Consider the following 17873-nt stretch of genomic DNA (forward strand, 5'->3'; position numbering starts at 1 on the left):
ACCCAAAGGGAGAGTGTGCAGTCAATGGTGAGCACACTGACAGCTAGGTTCTTCACAGCTTTCTGTGGTCATGCCTTCCCTTCTGTCACTGGTTTATATCACTACAAGTACCTATAGCTAGCCCTTCTAGCTGTGCACTGCCATGCCCCCAGCCTCACTACATCATCAGTTTCTACTGCACTGTATGTGCCCAAGGGGACAGTGTGCAACCACAAGAAAGCAGGATGACAACCAGAACCCCGATAGCAGCCAATGAGCCCAGAGTTGTCCAGCCCTTGCTAACTACCCTGACCCCCATCATTACATGTGTATCTGCAACTAGTCATTGCTACTACATAGGCACCTACAGCTGGCCTTGTAACACCACCAGCTCTGGCCACCACCACTGCCTGCTCTGGTCCTTGCCAGTCTTGGAGGCATCACTGAGGACCACAACAACCCTTACAGTCACTGCAAACCCCCACCACTACAGTGTTTGCTAAGACCACACAGTTGTTGATGCTGTGGAACTCAGTGGCCTGAGCCAAAGAGACATCATATTTCCTTATATCTGTTGATTTCATGCATTCCCATACTCAGTGGCCTACACCACTAGAATCAGACTCATGGTATGATCCAGCATACCCCCATCTGAAAGTAAAAACCTTTCCTTAATACAGTCCGTGAAGTCTGGAAGATGTTACTGCTTCTTCAAATGCACAGACACCTGTGCAAGGCTATAGCGATTGTGAACAATCAGGAAAACATGACGCCACCAAAGGAATACAGTAAACCTCCAGTAACCAGACCCATAAAATGGAGATCCGGAATTACCTGACAAAGAATTTAAAATAATTGTTATACTGATGCTCAGAGAGCTATAAGAGGACACAGATAAACAATTTAATGATATCAGAAACACAACACAAGAATAAAATGTGAAGTTCAACAAAGAGAAACATAAAATGAACCAAACAGAAAATATGGAGCTGAAGAAAACAAAGGCTGATCTCAATAATTTTCAGCAGCAGACTTGAAGTGAGTTAGAAGATAGACCAATTGAAATTATCCAGTCAGATAGGCAAAAAGAAAACAGATTGAAAAGGAATGAAGAAAGTCTTTGGGAAGTATTGGATGCCATATAAATAATAATGTACATATCATTGGAGTCCGGAAGAAGGAAAAAAGAAAATAGAATTTATTTAAATAAATAATGGCTGAGAACTTCCCACACCCCGGGAAAGACTTGGACATCTAAATTCATGAAATCAATAGGTTACATTCAAATGTCACACCAAAGCAATGTTCTCCATGACACATAATAATAAAACTGTCTAAAACCAATGGCAAGGAGAATTTTAAAACCATCAGGAGAAAACAAATTTTTATACAAGGGAACTCCCACAAGGTGATCAGTGGATTTCTCAGCAGAGACCTTGCAGGCCAAGAGAGAATGGAATGATATATTCAAAGTACACAACAAAAGAAACTTCCAACCAAAATACTTTACTCAGCAAAGCTGTCTTTCAGAATCAAAGGTGAAATAATTTCTCTAGTAAACAAAAGCTGAGGAAATTCATAACCACTAAACCTGCTTTACAAGAAATGCTGAAGGGAGTTTTTCCAGCAGAAACAAAAAGATGCAAGTTAGTAATATGAAAACATACAAAAATGTACAGCATTATGATAAAGACAAACATATAGTCAGTATCAGAATATTCTAATACTGTAATATGGTGATGTGTTAACCACTTAGCTCTAATATAAAAGCTAAAGGACAAAAATATTAAAAATAGCTGTAGCTTCAACAATTTGTTAATAGATACACAAGCAAAAACTATGTAAATGGTGACATTATAAGAATAACAATTGAGAAGAGTAAAATGATAGAGTTTTGAATGCTATTAAAGTTACAGTATTATCAGTGTTATATGTACATACATATATGTGTTATGTAAGCCTCATGGGAACCATAAGAAAAAAATCTACTATAGGTACACAAAAGATAAAAAGAAGGGAATACCACTATGGAAAATCACCAATTTACAAAGGAAGGCAGCAAGAGAAAAAAAAATGGAACTAAAAAACAGCCAGAAAGCAAACGTTAAGATGTTAGTAAGTCCTTACCTATCAATAACTATTCTAATTATTAATGCATTGAATTCTCCAATCAAGAGGCACAGAATGGCTAGATGGATTTTTTAAAAAGGCCCAATTTTATACTCCCTACGAGTTTTACTTCAGATTTAAGGACACACATAGCCACAGTAAAGTAAATAAATATAAGAATGCAAAAGATATTCCATGTAAGTGGAAATCAAAAGACAGCAGGTATATCTATACTTATATCAGACAAAATAAACATTAAAAATGGTAATAACAGACAAAGCAGTCATTGTACAATGATAAGGATGTCAATCCGTCAAAAACATAACAATCTCGGGGCGCCTGGGTGGCGCAGTCGGTTAAGCGTCCGACTTCAGCCAGGTCACGATCTCGCGGTCCGTGAGTTTGAGCCCCGCGTCGGGCTCTGGGCTGATGGCTCAGAGCCTGGAGCCTGTTTCCGATTCTGTGTCTCCCTCTCTCTCTGCCCCTCCCCCGTTCATGCTCTGTCTCTCTCTGTCCCAAAAAAATAAATAAACGTTGAAAAAAAAATTTAAAAAAAAAAACATAACAATCATAAATATATATGCATCTAACAGTGGAATAGCTAAATATATTAAGCAAATACTAACAGAACTGAAAGGGGAAATAGACAACAGTGCAATTATATGGGAATTTAATACCCAACTTTCAACAATGGATACACCATCCAGGCAAAGAAACCAATAAGGAAATTTTGGATTTAAACCATATTTTAGATTAAACAGAACTAACAGGACTACACAGAACATTCCATTTAACAGAAGCAGAGTACAAATTCTTCCCACGAACATATATGATGCTCTCCGGGAAAAATAACATGATAAATCACAAAACAAAGTCTTAACAAATTTAATAAGATTGAAATCATACCAAGTATCTCTCTGACAAAAATTATATAAAACTAGAAATCAATAGCAAGAAAAGTGGAAATTTCACAACAATGTGGAGATTAAATAACTTGAGCAAACAATGGGTTAAAGGATAAATCAGGTGGGAAATCAAAAAATACATTGAAATAAATGAAAAGGAAAGTAACTTATCAAAACCTGTGGGATGCTGCAAAAGCAGTTGTAGGAGGGAAGTTTATAGTGATAAATGCCTACATAAAAACACAAGAAAGATCTCAAATAAACAATGTCACTTTACACCTCATGCAACTAGAAAAAGAACAAAAAACTGAGCCTAAAGTTAGCAGAAGGTAGGAAATAAAGATCAGAGTAGAAATAAATAAAATAGATACCATAAAGACAACAAAAAATCAATGAAAGCAAGAGCTGTTTTTTGTTTTTTGTTTTTTTGGAAAATATAAACAAATTTGAGAAATCGTTGGCTAGACTGACTCGGAAAAAAAGAGGTAGTCTCAGGAAAAAAAAAAGAAATGAAAGATAAGATATTACAATTGATAGCACAGAAATACAAAAATCATAAGAGATTATTATGGACAATTATACTCCAACATACTGGATAGGCTAGAAGAAAAGGATAAACTCCTGGAAACATATAATTTACCAAAAAAAAGAAAAAAAAGAAGAGAAAGTAAGAAAGAAAGAATAGAAAATCTGAATAGACTAATGAAAAGTAAGAAGATTGAATAAGTAATATAATAAAATCTTCTCAACATAGCAAAGCCTAGAACCAGACATCTTCAGTGGTGAATTCTTATTTTATTTTTTTATTTTTTAATTTAATTTTTATCTTTATGTGAATTCTTATTTTAAAATTTAAACATGAACTAATCAATACTTCTAAACACTTTTGAAAAAATTAAAGAGAATGGAACACTCTAAAACTAATTTTTTTTCTTTTTTTGTGATTCTAAATTTATTTATTTAAATTCAAGTTATTTAACATACAGTGTAGGACTGGTTGCAGGAGTAGAACCCAGTGATTCATCATTTACATATAACATCCAGTGCTCATCCCAAAAAGGATCCTCCTTAATGCACATCACCCATTTAGCTCATCCTTCCACCCACCTTCCCTCCAGCAACCTTCAGTTTGTTCTCTGTATTTAAGAGTCTCTTATGGTTTGCCTCCCTCTCTGTTTTTATTTTATTCTTCCTTCCCTTCCTCTATGTTCATCTGTTGTACTTCTTAAATTTTATATATGAGTGGAATCATAAGATATTTGTCTTTCTCTGACTGACTTATTTCACTTAGCATAATACACTCTAGCTCCATCCACATTGTTGCAAATGGCAAGCTCTCATTCTTTTTGATGACTGAGTAGTATTCCATTCTATATAAATATAGATATGCAACATCCTTTTTATCCATGAAATTAATTTTTTTGAAGCCAGCTTTACCCTCATCCTAAAGCCAGACACAGACACTACAAAAGAAGAAAACAATTACCAATAACCCTGATAAATGTATGTGAAAAGATTCTCTCTCTCTGTCTCTGTCTCTGTCTCTGTCTCTGTCTCTCTCTCCATGACCAAGTGAGTTGTATCCCTGGGATGCAAGAGTGGTGCAACATCTGCAAATCAATAAATGTCATATCCTATGTTAATAGAATAAAAGATAAACATCGTATGATCATCTCAACAGATGCAGAAAAAGCATTTAAAAAAATACAACATTCTTTCACGATAAGAACCTTCAACAAATTGGGTATAGAAAGACAACTTCAACACATTAAAGACCATATATAACAAACTCACAGCCAATACCATACTCATTGGTGAAAGTTTGAAAGCTTTTCCTTTGTGATCAAGAAAAAGACCAGAGTGCCTACTCTCACCACTCTTATTCAACATAGTAGAGGGAGTCCTAGCCCAATAAATCAGGCAAGAAAAAGAAGTAAAAGGTGTCAAATTAGGATATAAAGAAGTAAAATTGTCTTTGTTTGTAGATTATATAATATTATATAGAGAAAACCTTTAAAACCCCACAAAAAACTGCTAGAACTAATCAACAGATTCAGTAAAGCTGCAGAATACAAAGTCAACATACAAGGAGTAGGTATGTGTCCATATCTGATCACCAAAATGTAAAAAGAAAGAAAGAAAGAAAGAAAGAAAGAAAGAAAGAAAGAAAGCAAACTCATTCTCAACTGGATCAGAATAATTAAAAACTTAGGAATTAATCTGACAAAAGAGATCAAATAAAATCTGTGCACTGAAAACCACAACTTTAATGCAAGAAAATGAATAAGACAAAAATAAATGGAAAAATATTCCATGCTCATGCATTTGAAGAAAAGTTGTCATTAAATTGTTTATAGCACCGAAAGAAATCTACAGATTCAATACAATCCTTTTAAAAATTTCAATGATGTTTTCCCAAGAAATAGAAAAAAAAACTATTCTCAAATTTGTATGGCACCACTAAAGTCCCTAAATAGTCAATGAAATCCTGAGAACGATTAACAAATCTGAAGGCATTACACTACCTGATTTTAAGCTATACTACAAAGCTATAGTTATCAAAACAGTATGGTTTTGGCATAAAAGTAGACACACAGATCAATGGAACAAAACAAAGAAACCAAAAGCAAGTCCCTGCATATATAGCCCATTAATATTTGACAAAGTATCCAATAATAATCAACAGAGAAAAGATAGTTTCTTCAATAAATGGTGTTTGGAAAAAGGAAAGCTGCATGCATAAAAATGAAATTGGATCTCTATCTTACCACACTCATAAAAATTAACTCAAGTGGATTAAAGACTTAAAGACACAATGTGAAACCATAAAAATCCTAGAATAAAACATTGGTAAAAATCCCTTCACCTAAGTCTTGACCGCAATTTTCTGAATATGACATCAAAAATGCAAGCAACAAAAGGAAAAATCAACAAGTGGAAATATATCACACTTTTCTGCACAGCAAAGACAAAACAAAAACAAGCATACATACACTCACACACACACACACCCACACACACACACACACCCAAAATGAAAAGGCACACACACAAAATGAAAAGGAAACTTATAGAATGGGAAAAAATATTTGCAAATCACATATCTGATAAGTGGTTAATGTCCAAAATATATGAAGAGCTCCTTAAACTCAAAAGCAAATGAAAACTAAACAATCCTATTGAAAACTGCACAGAGGACCTGAATAGACATTTTTTTCAAAAAAAAAAAAATTGAAGTACTGTATGATCCAGCAATCCTACTTCTGGGTATATATCTGAAAGAAATAAAGTCAAGATCATGGGAAAATCGCTGAACTTCTATGTTTGTTGCTGTGTTATTCGCAATCGACAAGATATGGAAACCACATAAGTTGCAGTCAATGGAAAAATGGGTAAAGAAAATGTGGTATGTAGCACTGGAATATTGTTCAGCCATGAGGAAGAAGGAAATCCTACCACTGGGGTCAACTTTGGTGAATCTTGAGGGCATTATGCTAAGTGAAATAAGTCAGACAGAGAAAGGCAAATACTCCGTGATATCATATATATGGAAGCCAGAAAAGCAAAACTCAGAGAAAGAGAATAGAATCATGGTTACCAAAGACTGGAGGGTGGGAGAAGGGAAAACTATTGTTCAAAGGGTACAAACTTCTAGCTATAAGATTAAAAGTTCTGAGGATCTAATGTATAGCATGGTGATTATAGCTAGTAATACTGTATTATATATCTGAAGTTGCTAAGAGAGTAAATCTTAATTGTTCCCACCATGGAAAACAAACGATAATTATGTGATGGGATAGAGGTGTTAGTTAATGCTATGCTGGTAATCATCAATATATAAAGGTATCAAGTCAACAGTTATACACTTTAAGCTTACACAATGTAATATGTCAGTAATATGTCAAGAAAGCTGGAGAGAAAAAAATGCCAAAGAGGAAAAACCGGACTAACAATACAGATAGGTTCCCCGTCATTATCTAACAGGAAATCTATTTTATTTTCTAAGCCATATAAAATATTTGCTAAAATGAAATAAAAAAATAATGACCAAATATAGTTCTTCCATGTCCATTGGATATGAGGCACATGCTTAAGATTTTATGTCATAAGAAAGACTATATAAGTTTGTCTATAAAATGTGTAAATTGAGACTTCTAAGGTATAGCATGAAAAATGAAAAAAAGACAAATATACTCAAAATGAAATGTACTTTCAAAAATCATGATATTTGAAATTTACATATAGATGTGGAGATCTATAGAAATTCAGATTTAAAAATGACATAAAAACAGCCAAAATAAAATAATAGGTTTATGGAATGCTTAATATTTGATAGTGCCCTTTATGATTTATCATATTTAACTACTGAAATGAAGACAAATGCTTGCTATTCGTATTATATAGTTCATAAAATTGAAAGGTAAGGTATCACACATTACTAATAAATGACAAAATAAGAATAAACCATACATACTCTGATTGCAATATACCAGTTCCTTTCCCATTTCTGTTAGAAGACATTTATTTTACATATCCATATTTCACAAAGATCAATTACTATAAAACATAAAATTTATATATTCTAAAATTTCACAGAGATCATTTATTCATAAATTCAATGCATATGTTTTAATTGTATCCTAGGTTTCCTATTTTTATGCAAATTGAAAGAAATAGCCTGATGACTCATTAACATATGTATCCTAAACTAGTTGAAAGGTCTTATAAGACATAAGGCCATAGCACATGTCTACAACTTTGGAGATAAAAGGTATGAGAGATCAATTTGGAGCAATGTTAACCAGATAAATCTTCAAAGAAAACTGAGTGAGAGTCTGTGAGTTATAAGAATTAATATTAGGTTTAAAAAATATTTGTTAAAGATGAATGAAATGTAATATTTGTTATGTGTGGCCTATGTGGAATTGGATTTGACTATCACATAGGGCTGTTTTCCAGTAGCAGATTGACTGATTGAGTGACCGTGTGTGTGTGTGTGTGTGTGTGTGTGTGTGTATGTGTGTGACAAGAGGAAATAATTTATTTATTTATTTATTTATTTATATATATATGAAATTTATTGACAAATTGGTTTCCATACAACACCCAGTGCTCATCCCAAAAGGTGCCCTCCTCAATACCCATCACCCACCCGCCCCTCCCTCCCACCCCCCATCAACCCTCAGTTTGTTCTCAGTTTTTAACAGTCTCTTATGCTTTGGCTCTCTACCACTCTAACCTCTTTTTTTTTTTTTTTCCTTCCCCTCCCCCATGGGTTCCTGTTAAGTTTCTCAGGATCCACATAAGAGTGAAACCATATGGTATCTGTCTTTCTCTGTATGGCTTATTTCACTTAGCATCACACTCTCCAGTTCCATCCACGTTGCTACAAAAGGCCATATTTCATTTTTTCTCATTGCCACATAGTATTCCATTGTGTATATAAACCACAATTTCTTTATCCATTCATCAGTTGATGGACATTTAGGCTCTTTCCATAATTTGGCTATTGTTGAGAGTGCTGCTATGAACATTGGGGTACAAGTGCCCCTATGCATCAGTACTCCTGTATACCTTGGATAAATTCCTAGCAGTGCTATTGCTGGGTCATAGGGTAGGTCTATTTTTAATTTTCTGAGGAACCTCCACACTGCTTTCCAGAGCGGCTGCACCAATTTGCATTCCCACCAACAGTGCAAGAGGGTTCCCGTTTCTCCACATCCTCGCCAGCATCTATAGTCTCCTGATTTGTTCATTTTGGCCACTCTGACTGGCGTGAGGTGATACCTGAGTGTGGTTTTGATTTGTATTTCCCTGATAAGGAGCGACGCTGAACATCTTTTCATGTGCCTGTTGGCCATCTGGATGTCTTCTTTAGAGAAGTGTCTATTCATGTTTTCTGCCCATTTCTTCACTGGGTTATTTGTTTTTCGGGTGTGGAGTTTGGTGAGCTCTTTATAGATTTTAGATACTAGCCCTTTGTCCGATATGTCATTTGCAAATATCTTTTCCCATTCCGTGGGTTGCCTTTTAGTTTTGTTGGTTGTTTCCTTTGCTGTGCAGAAGCTTTTTATCTTCATAAGGTCCCAGTAATTCACTTTTGCTTTTAATTCCCTTGCCTTTGGGGATGTGTCGAGTAAGAGATTGCTACGGCTGAGGTCAGAGAGGTCTTTTCCTGCTTTCTCCTCTAAGGTTCTGATGGTTTCCTGTCTCACATTTAGGTCCTTCATCCACTTTGAGTTTATTTTTGTAAATGGTGTGAGAAAGTGGTCTAGTTTCAACCTTCTGCATGTTGCTGTCCAGTTCTCCCAGCACCATTTGTTAAAGAGGCTGTCTTTTTTCCATTGGATGTTCTTTCCTGCTTTGTCAAAGATGAGTTGGCCATACGTTTGTGGGTCTAGTTCTGGGGTTTCTATTCTATTCCATTGGTCTGTGTGTCTGTTTTTGTGCCAATACCATGCTGTCTTGATGATGACAGCTTTGTAGTAGAGGCTAAAGTCTGGGATTGTGATGCCTCCTGCTTTGGTCTTCTTCTTCAAAATTCCTTTGGCTATTCGGGGCCTTTTGTGGTTCCATATGAATTTTAGGATTGCTTGTTCTAATTTCGAGAAGAATGCTGGTGCAATTTTGATTGGGATTGCATTGAATGTGCAGATAGCTTTGGGTAGTATTGACATTTTGACAATATTTATTTTTCCAATCCATGAGCAGGGAATGTCTTTCCATTTCTTTAAATCTTCTTCAATTACCTTCATAAGCTTTCTATAGTTTTCAGCATACAGATCCTTTACATCTTTGGTTAGATTTATTCCTAGGTATTTTATGCTTCTTGGTGCAATTGTGAATGGGATCAGTTTCTTTATTTGTCTTTCTGTTGCTTCATTGTTAGTGTATAAGAATGCAACTGATTTCTGTACATTGATTTTGTATCCTGCAACTTTGCTGAATTCATGTATCAGTTCTAGCAGACTTTTGGTGGAGTCTATCGGATTTTCCATGTATAATATCATGTCATCTGCAAAAAGCGAAAGCTTGACTTCATCTTTGCCAATTTGGATGCCTTTGATTTCCTTTTGTTGTCTGATTGCTGATGCTAGAACTTCCAGCACTATGTTAAACAACAACGGTGAGAGTGGGCATCCCTGTCGTGTTCCTGATCTCAGGGAAAAAGCTCTCAGTTTTTCCCCGTTGAGGATGATGTTAGCTGTGGGCTTTTCATAAATGGCTTTTATGATCTTTAAGTATGTTCCTTCTATCCCGACTTTCTCAAGGGTTTTTATTAAGAAAGGGTGCTGGATTTTGTCAAATGCCTTTTCTGCATCGATTGACAGGATCATATGGTTCTTCTCTTTTTTTTTGTTAATGTGATGTATCACGTTGATTGATTTGCGAATGTTGAACCAGCCCTGCATCCCAGGAATGAATCCCACTTGATCATGGTGAATAATGCTTTTTATATGCTGTTGAATTCGATTTGCTAGTATCTTATTGAGAATTTTGGCATCCATATTCATCAGGGATATTGGCCTGTAGTTCTCTTTTTTTACTGGGTCTCTGTCTGGTTTAGGAATCAAAGTAATACTGGCTTCATAGAATGAGTCTGGAAGTTTTCCTTCCCTTTCTATTTCTTGGAATAGCTTGAGAAGGATAGGTATTATCTCTGCTTTAAACGTCTGGTAGAACTCCCCTGGGAAGCCATCTGGTCCTGGACTCTTATTTGTTGGGAGATTTTTGATAACTGATTCAATTTCTTCGCTGGTTATGGGTCTGTTCAAGCTTTCTATTTCCTCCTGATTGAGTTTTGGAAGAGTGTGGGTGTTCAGGAATTTGTCCATTTCTTCCAGGTTGTCCAATTTGTTGGCATATAATTTTTCATGGTATTCCCTGATAATTGTTTGTATCTCTGAGGGATTGGTTGTAATAATTCCATTTTCATTCATGATTTTATCTATTTGAGTCATCTCCCTTTTCTTTTTGTGAAGCCTGGCTAGAGGTTTGTCAATTTTGTTTATTTTTTCAAAAAACCAACTCTTGGTTTCGTTGATCTGCTCTACAGTTTTTTTAGATTCTATATTGTTTATTTCTGCTCTGATCTTTATTATTTCTCTTCTTCTGCTGGGTTTAGGCTGCCTTTGCTGTTCTGCTTCTATTTCCTTTAGGTGTGCTGTTAGATTTTGTATTTGGGATTTTTCTTGTTTCTTGAGATAGGCCTGGATTGCAATGTATTTTCCTCTCAGGACTGCCTTCGCTGTGTCCCAAAGCGTTTGGATTGTTGTATTTTCATTTTCGTTTGTTTCCATATATTTTTTGATTTCTTCTCTAATTGCCTGGTTGACCCACTCATTCGTTAGTAGGGTGTTCTTTAACCTCCATGCTTTTGGAGGTTTTCCAGACTTTTTCCTGTGGTTGATTTCAAGCTTCATAGCATTGTGGTCTGAAAGTATGCATGGTATGATTTCAATTCTTGTAAACTTATGAAGGGCTGTTTTGTGACCCAGTATATGATCTATCTTGGAGAATGTTCCATGTGCACTCGAGAAGAAAGTATATTCTGTTGCTTTGGGATGCAGAGTTCTAAATATATCTATCAAATCCATCTGATCCAATGTCTCATTCAGGGCCCTTGTTTCTTTATTGACCGTGTGTCTAGATGATCTATCCATTTCTGTAAGTGGGGTGTTAAAGTCCCCAGCAATTACCACATTCTTATCAATAAGGTTGCTTCTGTTTATGAGTAATTGTTTTATATATTTGGGGGCTCCGGTATTCGGCGCATAGACATTTATAATTGTTAGCTCTTCCTGATGGATAGACCCTGTAACTATTATATAATGTCCTTCTTCATCTCTTGTTACAGCCTTTAATTTAAAGTCTAGTTTGTCTGATATAAGTATGGCTACTCCAGTTTTCTTTTGGCTTCCAGTAGCATGATAAATAGTTCTCCATCCCCTCACTCTGAATCTAAAGGTGTCCTCAGGTCTAAAATGAGTCTCTTGTAGACAGCAAATAGATGGGTCTTGTTTTTTTATCCATTCTGATACCCTATGTCTTTTGGTTGGCGCATTTAATCCATTTACATTCAATGTTATTATAGAAAGATACGGGTTTAGAGTCACTGTGATGTCTGTATGTTTTATGCTTGTAGTGATGTCTCTGGTACTTTGTCTCTAGGGTCCCCCTTAGGATCTCTTGTAGGGCTGGTTTAGTGGTGACGAATTCCTTCAGTTTTTGTTTGTTTGGGAAGACCTTTATCTCTCCTTCTATTCTAAATGACAGACTTGCTGATAAAGGATTCTCGGCTGCATATTTTTGCTGTCTAGCACCCTGAAAATCTCGTGCCAATTCTTTCTGGCCTGCCAAGTTTCAAAAGAGAGATCAGTCACGAGGCTTATAGGTCTCCCTTTATATGTGAGGGCACGTTTACCCCTTGCTGCTTTCAGAATTTTCTCTTTATCCTTGTATTTTGCCAGTTTCACTATGATATGGCGTGCAGAAGATCGATTCAAGTTACGTCTGAAGGGAGTTCTCTGTGCCTCTTGGATTTCAATGCCTTTTTCCTTCCCCAGTTCAGGGAAGTTCTCAGCTATGATTTCTTCAAGTACCCCTTCAGCACCTTTCCCTCTCTCTTCCTCCTCTGGGATACCAATTTTGCGTATATTATTTCTTTTTAGTGTATCACTTAGTTCTCTAATTTTCCCCTCATACTCCTGGATTTTTTTATCTCTCTTTTTCTCAGCTTCCTCTTTTTCCATAACTTTATCTTCTAGTTCACCTATTCTCTCCTCTACCTCTTCCATCCGAGCCGTGGTGGTTTGCATTTTGTTTTGCATTTCCTTTAAAGCGTTTTTCAGCTCCTCGTGACTGTTTCTTAGTCCCTTGATCTCTGTAGCAAGAGATTCTCTGCTGTCCTGTATACTGTTTTCAAGCCCAGCGATTAATTTTATGACTATTATTCTAAATTCACTTTCTGTTATATTATTTAAATCCTTTTTGATCAGCTCATTAGCTGTTGTTATTTCCTGGAGATTCTTCTGAGGGGAATTCTTCCGCTTGGTCATTTTGGATAGTCCCTGGTGTGGTGAGGACCTGCAGGGCACTTCCCCTGTGCTGTGGTGTATAACTGGAGTTGGTGGGCGGGGCCGCAGTCCGACCTGATGTCTGCCCCCAGCCCACCGCTGGGGCCACAGTCAGACTGGTGTGTGCCTTCTCTTCCCCTCTCCTAGGGGCGGGATTCACTGTGGGGTGGCGTGGCCCGTCTGGGCTACTTGCACACTGCCAGGCTTGTGATGCTGGGGATCTGGCGTATTAGCTGGGGTGGGAAGGCAAGGTGCACGGCGGCAGGGGGGGCAGGCTTAGCTCGCTTCTCCTTAGGTGATCCACTTCAAGAGGGGCCCTGTGGCAGCCGGAGGGAGTCAGATCCGCTGCCGGAGGTTTGGCTCCGCAGAAGTACAGAGTTGGGTGTTTGCGCGGAGGGAGCAATTTCCTTGGCCGGAACCGGTTCCCTTTGGGATTTTGGCTGGGGGATGGGCGGGGGAGATGGCGCTGGCGAACGCCTTTGTTCCCCGCCAAACTGAGCTCTGTCGTCTGGGGGCTCCGCAGCTCACCCTCCCTTTGTCCTCCAGCCTTCCCGCTTTCCGAGCAGAGCTGTTAACTTATGACCTCCCAGACGCTAAGTCGCGCTTGCTGTCAGAACACAGTCCGTCAGGCCCCTCCGCTTTTGCAAGCCGGGCTCGGGGGTTCTGCTTGGCTGGCGAGCCGCCCCTCCGCCCCGGCTCCCTCCCGCCAGTCCGTGGAGCGCGCACCGCCTCGCCGCCCTTCCTACCCTCTTCCGTGGGCCTCTTGTCTGCACTTGGGTCCGGTGACTCCGTTCTGCTAATCCTCTGGCGGTTTTCTGGGTTATTTAGGCAGGTGTAGGTGGAATCTAAGTGATCTGCAGGACGCGCGGTGAGCCCAGCGTCCTCCTACGCCATCTTCCCTCCTTCTCCAAGAGGAAATAATTTAGATTCTAAAGGCATGGGCTGATAAAAAGGAAGTACATGAGATTAATCAATTATTGACAAAAACATCAGTAGAGCTACTTGGTGCAAAGTAAATAAAATAGGAAGTGAAAATTTAAAGATAGAGAATAGAAAAGCACACAAGATCCTCCAGGTTCTCCTGGATTTATAAGAGGTGTATTAGGTCAGGCAGAGCTGGACACTCTGTGCAAAGTGTTCAAGAAGTGGGAACTCTTCCTAGGTATCTTTTTAAGATTTATAGATCGAATCGAGAGATGATAGTTGAATATGCAAAACCAAAGTCACCCAGGTCCAGAATAGTTCATAAATAGGGCTTAAGAGCTTGCAACACTGCTGAGCAAGCAAGTGTGCACACACAAACAAGTGTGCTGATGTTAGGAGAGGCTTTGTTGCTTGTCCCCTGAGAGGGATCAGTGCAACTGGAGCCCCTTGCTGCTAAGCATAAGAAAAGGAAAGGGGTGGATTTGCCAATGGCCATTCTAAACGAAAGGGCCAATTCTTCTCACCAATTTCCATAATTAGAACAGAATTTTTAAAGGGCAAGGGGTTTGTCTTTTTTGTTTTGTTTTGTTTTCAATCCTTGAAACCCCAAAATGTGCTCAGTTAAGTGTTTGTTGGATGAATGATGGAGTAACATTAGGTAAAGACACTTATTTTGTTTTACTGGGTTTCAGTATTTATATTAAAATGAACATCTTTAAATATTCTTGTGTTAGAATATTTCTGATGGCCTATCCAGGTCTGAGAATCTATGATTTTTTATGAGTTAAGGTAAACTATGATATTTGAAAGCTATGTCCTTATTAAGAATTTTAAACACCATATTTTCTATTCTTTCAAGTTTTGTAGCAAATACAAAGAAAAACAGGCAATAGTTTCTTCCTTCTATATGTGATAAATCAATTATATTGCAAAAATTTTTATATTGTAAATTACTCTAAAATACAAAGTGTCTTTAAATATCTATCTATCTATCTATCTATCTATCTATCTTAATCTTCTTGACATCACTTGCAAGAATAAATTTTTTTCTGAGATATGTGTGTATATATACATGCATGAAACTACCTAAAAATATGAATCTTCCAAACAACTGTACTAATAGACCCAATTACATTTAAATTAAATGACCAAATATAAGAATATCATCTGTAGATCAAATATTGTATTTAATATAATATTTTTATCAAAATTTAATGATATTTTGTAATATATGCTTAGGAATTAGGTAGACCTACCTATTGCTGCAACTATTACATGTAACTGCCTTAACAATTGGATACCAAAGGTATCAACAAAAAATTGACATAATATTACTAAACTTGTTAAGTTATACTGAATATTACAGATTTGATTTCCATTGCTCAGTATATTAGTTGGCAAATAATTTTGATAAATTAATTATATCTGTTGCTCTTATTGTTATTAATATGTATCCAGTCATTAAAGATAATTATGATTATTACATAATAAAATACTAAATGTTTATAAAATTAACCTAAGAGGCATGTTTGTACTCATTATTAAAAAGAAAAAATGGGGGCGCCTGGGTGGCGCAGTCGGTTAAGCGTCCGACTTCAGCCAGGTCACGATCTCGCGGTCCGGGAGTTCGAGCCCCGCATCAGGCTCTGGGCTGATGGCTCAGAGCCTGGAGCCTGTTTCCGATTCTGTGTCTCCCTCTCTCTCTGCCCCTCCCCCGTTCATGCTCTGTCTCTCTCTGTCCCAAAAATAAATAAACGTTGAAAAAAAAAATTAAAAAAAAAAAAAAAAGAAAAAATGTTAGGGCGCCTGGGTGGCTCAGTTGGTTAACGGTCTCACTCTGGATTTCTGTTCGTCATGACTTCATGGTTCATGGAATCCAGCCCCAGGTTGGGGGGCTGTTTAAATGAACATAAAAAAAATAGAAAAATGTACAGAAAAAAACTGGAAATTTGTAAAGCAAATGGTAAAATGTTATTTACCTTGGCTAAGCATTCTTTATTATTTACAAATATCTTATTTTTTATTAATAAGACAAGTTATTACAAAGAAGTAAAAGATAATAACCTAGTAAAGTGCAAACAAAAAAGTTAAAAATTCAAATTATATTCTCATATATGAATACAGATGAAATTTCTATAAGAAGAATCAAAATATATAGTTATTGAAATAAGATACATTTTCATTTCTTAAGTGTCAAGTCTACAGCTGCAGGGTTTTTTTCATGTCAAAACATTGTCTGCCTTGGTAAGAAAATAGCACTGACTTCAGAAAATAAGTTGGTAAGTGCCCCTGTCTTCTATATTTTCTCAAAGTGCTTCAGTAATATTGGTATTATTTCTTCCTCAAATAACTGATAGTCTTGACCCCTAAGATATCTGGGCCTGGAGTGGTTTTTGTGGAAAGATTTTTTTTTAAAGCTAGAGACTATTCAGCTTTTCTATTCCTGTTTCCTTCTGTTTGGGATATTTATGTTTCTTAAAGTTATCTGTACATTTCATTTAATTTGTCAGATTTTCGGCATAAAACTGTTCATAATCTTTCCTTCTTACTTGCAATTTGTCTTCTCTTAGCCTTTATCAGTTTATTTAGAAACTGATGAATTTTATTTATCTTTTCAATAAACCAGCTTTTAATTTCATTGTTTTTTCTCTATTATTTGTTCATTTTCTTTTTTCTCAGATTAATGCTTTATCTGTATCATTTTCTTCATTCTATTTTGGTTTTAATTTGATCTTTTATTTCCTAATTTCTTAAGTTAGAAACTCATTTTTAATTTCTAAGTTTGGGAATTTTAGATTTTTCTTGTTTCCTAAAATAAGTATTCGAGGCTGTTTCCCCCAACCTATTGTATTATCTGTCTCTCATAATTATGATATACTGTGTTACTATTTAATTTAGTTCAGATTATTTTCTAATTATTTGTCACTTCTTTACCCATGGATTATTTAGAAGTGTATAGTTTAATTTACAAATATTTGAGGATTTTTTCCTATTTTATAATCATTATTGATTTCTAATTCAGTTACATGTGGTCAGATAATATACTCTTATGATTTTTATATTTTATTATAATTTAATTATCACTAATTAATGGTTGGCAATTAACTGAAATATAATGTAGCCAAATAAATTTACAATGGACACTGAAAACAACTAACAATATGTTAATTTGGGGTGTAGTATTTAACAGATAAATATTAAGGAAAGGTAATTGATAATGTTTTGTCTTTTTTGATATTTGCTTTGGTTATTTTATCTCTTCCTAAGAAGTGGTTTTTAAACTTTTGTCTGTTTGTGTATTATTTATTTCTTCCTTTAATTCTGTCCCTTTTTTCATCATGTATTTTAAAGTTCTGTCATTATGTACATATACATTTATGACTATTAATACTACCATATGAGTAGGTTCTTTCTATTATTTGGAGATCTCTCTCTATACATCCAACAATACTGTTTGTCTTGGTACATATTTTACCTGATATTAGTATAGGTATTAGAGATTGCTTATTCTTGCTGGACTGAAAGTTATGTTTTGTCCAACCATTTATTTTTAACTGCTCTGAGCTATGTATATTTAAAGCTTGTCTCTTAAAAAGCATATAATCGTGTCTAGATTTTATTATTCATTCTGGTGATCTGTAGCTTTAAGTTGGAATCTTTCATCAATTGACTTTTTATGTAATTATTCATAATGTCAGCTTAGATTGCCATTCTGTTTTATTTATTTTCCATTTTAGTTTTGTGTTTTCTACTTGCATCTGTAAATTTTGACTGTCTTCTTTTGCAGGACTCTTTTTGATTGTTTAATTTTTTTACAGTTTCATTTTAATTTTTCATTTCAGCATCAAGCCTGTACTTATTTGCATTATTTGTAGTGATT

Source organism: Lynx rufus, unplaced genomic scaffold (genome assembly GCF_022079265.1).
Source record: "Lynx rufus isolate CCGP_SWC_20201006 ecotype Redwood Valley unplaced genomic scaffold, mLynRuf1.p SCAF_3, whole genome shotgun sequence".
Lineage (NCBI taxonomy): Eukaryota > Metazoa > Chordata > Mammalia > Carnivora > Felidae > Lynx > Lynx rufus.